A 6000-nucleotide genomic window follows, 5' to 3' on the forward strand; every position below is an offset into this window, starting at 1 on the left:
TAACATTTCAACATGTCACAATAGGAAAAGCACAAAATAAAAAATGGCTGCATTCCATTTAGTTCAAGGTCGTGGTATTGTGCATACATTGACACATGCATTATTTTAGAAATGCGCAGTATCACACAAAAATTGCAAACTAAGGAAGAAATGTTTGTTCATGAATTAATGTCATCAGTCATGTGAGTTGTAGTGTGTCACACTACAAATAGTTAAACAATACCCCAATCCTGAGTTCAAATAAACAACACAAAACGTGTTTGCAATTTCTTTGTTGTTTGTTCTCTTTGGAAATCACACCCGAAGCTGATGAATACACGCTGTAATGGGCGGTTTTGAGCTTCTAAAGACAACACAAGTGTTCGGACATCTGTGGATTTAAAGGTTGTTTCACAAAGACACAACTATCAACACTCGCACATGGAAGCAGCCGAGTATTACCAAAGTCTTGAGAGAACAGCTTCAATGGAGAAGCTGGTATTTGTAATTTTTTCATTTCAGGTAATATTTGCCCATTCAAACCAGATGTCCCATCCTATAAAGAGAACATATCATAGATCGTAATTTAGACAATCCACTATAGTTTCCTGCTACAGCATACTGGTTTTGCAGTTTTTTCATTTAGAATTTTGCCTTTTCTTTCTGTAAAAGGACAAGCATGTCTAAAACAATACAACATTCTGTAAAAATACAATATTAAAGGCAGTAATGACAGTAACTTAGTTTGAAACTTGTCTGTGTGTCACGTGTACAGTACACACACACACACACACACACACACACACACACACACACACACACACACTTTAAAACTTGAATGCAAAAAGTGTGTTAGCTTCCCAGACTTGTTCGACATGCCAAGTGACAGTTGGCAAAGTCCTCAATGTGCAAAGGTTCGTGTACCATCTTGAAATAAAACCCCACCACCACAACCTTGGTGATGTGTTTACTGGCAGGCACAGTTTGCCCATTGATCATAATCATGTCTTTCTTTTTCATCCAGGTTCTGTGTGGAGCAATACAATACACACTAAAGGGGTTACATGATGGATCAGTATTGTTTCAGTTTTACAGAATTACAGAAATGCATAACATGAATTTCCATTAAGGAATGCCTGTGGTAGACAAATGATTGGTAGTATATTCAACTTAGTCAGCATTTTTCTTTCAAACTATATAAGATAATCACGGAGATAAATCGGGAAACAGTTCTCATGACTCAATGTTTCCAGACCAAACTGGTTGTGCACGCAAGTATTCTTGTCATCTTAGGCACAAGCCTTTGCAATGACACATGTTTAACATACATATCACATACAGTATAGTATCTTTAAAGGGAACATATGAAAAACTAATTTTTCAGTGCTTGTGCACATACATTTGGGTGTCTGGAGGGCCTACCAACACACACATATTTCCCATAATGCAACTTGATAGTCTTGTATTAAGCCTTCCTTCCTTGCTAAACGCCTGTGTCACACCCCCAGTCTGTAACGCAGGTTTAAAGATGAAAATGATGAGATTACATTCCCCGTCTGAGATAGCGCTCGCCATGATTCGTGTGTGTTGTGTAAAAAAAAAAAGTTTATTCTGTAAGTGTAAAGTAATGTACGTTTTAATTGGAAGCCAAACTTGAAATGTCATTTTTATTTGATAGCATTTTGATTATGCTGTGAGAAGGGATTGATTTTGGTAATTGCTCCAAAAAATGTACATAGAAAGAATGACAATATGTATGATTGATATTAATATAATTAACTGTTAACTGGAAAGTATGATATTTAAATATGTAATATCTAACAATTTGCCAACTTTAGGGAGAAAACTTGGGAGGCCCATATGTGGAAAATATATTTTTTTCTGTTATGTCATTTAATCACAATGTAGTCACACTCTATTCACAAGTGGGGATCTGGACAGCATCAAAGGTCCATAGAATGACCCCAGTTGCTCCATTGACAGTGATGCAAAACAGAGCTTTATCACTGTCACTGAGAGTTACAGCATAAAACTGACCTCCCAAGAACACAAACTCTGAACACTGTAGGAGGGAAATATGAAACGGTTTAATTTATTCATTCAAACCTATTTATTCATTTAAATTCATTTTCATAGTCTCACACAAAAACCCACAGACATAGTGAAAGCAAAGAACCTTAATCCCAGGAGGGAATGGCACACTCCACCTCTGCTTGTGGTGAAATGGTGCCTCAGTGTTGCTGCAAAACATCATCATTAGCTGCCTTAGAGCTGAGAATAAGTAACAGCACCTTATCATGTTTGTGGCAGAGGTTTACTGACACTCTACTCACAGAGGAGCATACAGGTGGACTGGTTGTGTTGTGGCTTAAGTGGTGAATATGCAATATTCTGTGATTCCACATGGAAAAAACTGTAAAACACCATTGTACATTTCATTGCACAAACATCCTTAAAAAGATACAACACCATTTTTTAAGAAATTGCTGAAGGCTTAAAGGAGAACCATGAAGCAATATATTTAATGTTGACTGACCACACATAGCTATTTCTGAATGAAACAAGTAATACAAATATTTGTTTTACAAATCTGACCACTGATTTAGCCAAAATAAGCAACATATTTTAAGTTTAATTTGAAGTTAAAAATACATTTTTACGATTCAATGTTTATATGCCCTCTGGTTTAGTGCCAGTATGACCTTTTTCAGAATAAAAGCATCATGTCCAATTGAATTGTCATAGCTTATGAATTCTTGAGTTTTGGCAAAATACATGTTTTGTGAGTTCACATTGACCAAATTCCAAATCAGTCCTTGAGTCAAATTGGATGTTTATACCAAATTTGAAGAGATTCCCTGAATGCGTTCCTGAGATATCGCAAATAGTACGTCGAACTAAAAATCCGAAAACATAAAAAGCATGAAAATAGTGTGAAACAGGAGAAAATAACAAAGAGTTAGGGTCTGAAGTGAACACAAACACACACAGAGACACTATTTCACACGCATGGTTGATACTTATGTTGCTATTTCAATAGTTACACTGGCTGTTATGGATACATAACACAATCAGCAGTCCAGCTGTCAAATATGCAGGTACACACAGGCTTTGTTTTGTATTCCTAAATCAAAGTACGGCTTATGAAATGACACAACTGTACCAATTTAAAACTTAAACATTTACCACTAGTATCCACTTCTGAAGGCCAGAAGTGGATACCAGTCGTATTGTTGCTGGTGAGCCCGCACAAGGTTTTGGCATGAACTAGGATTTGGCCAAGTCCAGCTATTGATGCTTCACTGACACAAATGTCTTCGCTGCCATCCACTTGATGTCTCGTTGGCTTGTCTTACTTGCAAATTCTTCATTTTTATTCTATAAATAACTCATCTAGGTCACAAGTGAGGAGACTAAAATAACAGCCAGGTTCTGCTTTGCAAGTGATGACACTTGTGGCTTACACTATGCCTTAAATATAGATTTTACAAGGGAAAACTAAAAAAAAAAAGACAGTTTATTTGAAATACTAAGCTTGACCACTACTGTCCTTTCCGCTCAATGGATGAAAGAGTATCTGAATGGTAGTTTTAGGGTGTTTGGAGAGAAAATCAAACAAAGTGAGCCTTAGTTGTATCATCATTGGCTGGTAGAGATGCAGGAATATATAGAGAACATTAGATGAAACAATTTCTGTGGTTTATCTGTGTATCACATACTGCTGAACGTGTCACATGCTCTCGTGTTTATCTGGAAAAATGGTGGAGTCACTGTGCCGTGTTGTTAATGTACCTTGCTGTGCAGTTGCCTAATATAGAATGATGAGCATGAGGAATTCTGTATTTCAGCTAGGTTTTCCACTGCATGAGCACATCCACACTTCCTCTTGGACAAAGATGAAGAGCACTAGCTTTTGATCTCACACAGATATTCCAAAAACATTACGAGGGCAAAGTGACAATAATGGATTGCAACAACAACATTTTTGTGAGAAAACAGTAGTCAGAGGCAGACCTAATGAAATATGCAAATATTGTTCAGATAACACAAAAGTCAAAAGGAATGCACTCACAATACCAACTCAACCACACAAAGTCTACATTTCTTCATTTGAGAAACAAAAAGTTTGGTCTACAGGCTAGTGCACATGGGGTGTGCTGAAAGCCTGACTTAGCAAGCGAGAGACGCAGCATGTAAACAGTATGGCAAGGTCCTGCACTCCCAAAGAAAGACTGTTGTTCCAGCGTAGACAGCTTCTTGGCTCGCTCACTTTGAATGACTGATTGGATTCTAGTCAAAACTCTTCTGTTGGCATGGCTTGCAGGAAAATAGAACAATATTGGGCGCTGTCAATTTGTCAGGGTATTCCATTACATGACAATGGTGCGGATCAGATGTAAATATGAGCCGAGTCATTTGAGTTTGCCAAACAAATATTGCAGTTTCTTGAACATAGTCTATCTGATACATACATCTTAGGGTTGAGGTTATTATGTTAAACACTGAAAGAATTGGCTAGAATGCCACAAGGTTGTGACCAAGGCTGGATCATTAACTGGTAAAACCAATAGCTGCCCCAGGGCCCTAGACACCTAAGAGCCTCAAAAGCTTACATTATTACCTCATGTTGTGGAGGGATTCTGTGTCCAAATCTAATTTTAACGCCTTTGTTATTTTAGTTTGCATTGTTCTCACAAGGAGCTCTCATTCCTAAACTAAAAAAGTCCACTTATTTGAGGGCAGATATGCGCCAGGTGTACCTCCCTCTCCCTCTCAATCAGAGAAGAGATGAACTCACTCTGTTGTCCTTTACGGCCAAGATAGTGGTGAAGAAAACAAAAACGTGGATGTATTCATCTCGTATCGTGCCTAACTTTAGTGGATCATAACATTTTGGATATGGAATTAATCTTCAGATTTTCCAGTTCTAAATGAGACAAACATTTTCTATGGATGTCAGTTTTTGAGCCACGACCAAAATGTGTCCTTCACCAGACCAGACCATAAAAAGGTGATACAGAAAAAGCTCAAAATCAAACGCTTTGCAGGCAGTGAAGACAGAGAAAGGTAACTAGTGCTGACACAAAACATTTGTTTTCAATTACACCAGAATTTCAAACTTTGTGTCATTTTGGCTCTCACCAGGTCGTTTGGCAGCTAGATGACAAAAGTTTCCAAGAATAAGATAACTTTGCTTACCTCTCAGCTACCTGTGGAAAAACTAAAGTTTTAAAAAATATATTTCAACATAGCAGGAAAAGCATATGTGGCTTACTGGGACACTTGAACAGAAGAGAGCCATCGTTAATCTTATTAGAAACACCTGTGCTTTTGCTACTAATGCAAATCACAATGTCTGCTGTAAAAAAAAGAAAAGCCTGTTGTTTTAATGTTGCCTTTTGGAGTTTTTCTTCTAACAAAAGTTCCATTCAGTGTTACTGACCAAAATGCATTGTGTCCCCTTGAGCTCTCAAAAATGTGTTGAACTCCTTTCCTTCCTCATAAAACATGTTCAAAGCAAAAAAGCTTTGTCATACAAGAAAGAAGTGATTCAAATTTCTGGGTTTAATTTAGTTTTTTACTGCACTTCAACATTCATATCAAATTGGTTTATGAATGTCTTAAAAAACAAAAGTTTATAAATAACTAATTCCCACATTAATTATATAGGCTACAGTATATATATCTATATATATATATATATATAGATATATATAGCCCACCATCACACATTTTTGTAAATGTCATATTTTGTTTTTGTTGCTATGCGATCTTGTTTTGTTATGATAAAATAATGACATAATAAACTGTATCTACTGTCAGACATACAGTACATGGTTCCATCAGGCAGTGCAGGTGTTGCACGCTACCTGGGAAAGAAGCTCCAGGGAGTTTATGACGATCAGTATTATTACTTGTAGCCACAACATTACCAACAGACAAGTGATAAATCAATCAAACAAATGACATAATGTATGGGCGGATTGATTATGGTTGTCTCTCAGTAATTTGCAATGCTTC

This window comes from Cottoperca gobio, chromosome 21 (assembly GCF_900634415.1).
Source record: "Cottoperca gobio chromosome 21, fCotGob3.1, whole genome shotgun sequence".
NCBI classification, from domain to species: Eukaryota; Metazoa; Chordata; class Actinopteri; order Perciformes; family Bovichtidae; genus Cottoperca; species Cottoperca gobio.